Below are 632 nucleotides of genomic sequence, written 5' to 3'. Positions count from 1 at the left end.
TTTATATATAGGTATAGCTGAAAGCGAATTAGCAAAACACTCAAACCAAACAAAAGTTGAAGTGCTGGCTGTGTAGCAAAATTGAAAGGGTGAAAGGGGAGGGTGAGGTAATAGATTTAGATAGATTGACTTATTGATATGCTTCGTTGTATTTTTAGGGCTGCCTGTTTATAAATAGGTACTTCTAAATTGGTAGCATAAACCCTGCGCGCTACGGATATATATAACTTTTGTATTTGTGTTATTAATTATCGGACTGCAGCTGAATGGTCTCCTGCGTATTGTCTGATGCTCCGTGTATACTAAAAGTTAGATATACTCGAACCAGAGAAGTTGGCAGTGGATAGAATAGCTTTTAATAAACTACAATAGTTTTGTTCATGGGGCATGGCACAGGCATGAACATGGCTATTCAACTAGACTCACATTTTTTCTCGGATGCTGTGTGTGTGCTTCTGTTATACTGATGGTGCCCAAACGTTCTGTTCCCAAGGGGAAGTCGGGAATAAGTTTATCACACTGTTGACGCGGATTCTTTTTTATAGGAATCGCTGTTTATGCCCCGGGTAAACAGGGCAGTGCATGTGGGCATGTAGAGACGGCAGGGGCAGGGGCAGGGGCAGGTATAGGCA

Source organism: Penaeus monodon, chromosome 22 (assembly GCF_015228065.2).
Source record: "Penaeus monodon isolate SGIC_2016 chromosome 22, NSTDA_Pmon_1, whole genome shotgun sequence".
Taxonomy (NCBI): domain Eukaryota; kingdom Metazoa; phylum Arthropoda; class Malacostraca; order Decapoda; family Penaeidae; genus Penaeus; species Penaeus monodon.
This window is presented reverse-complemented; position numbering follows the sequence as displayed.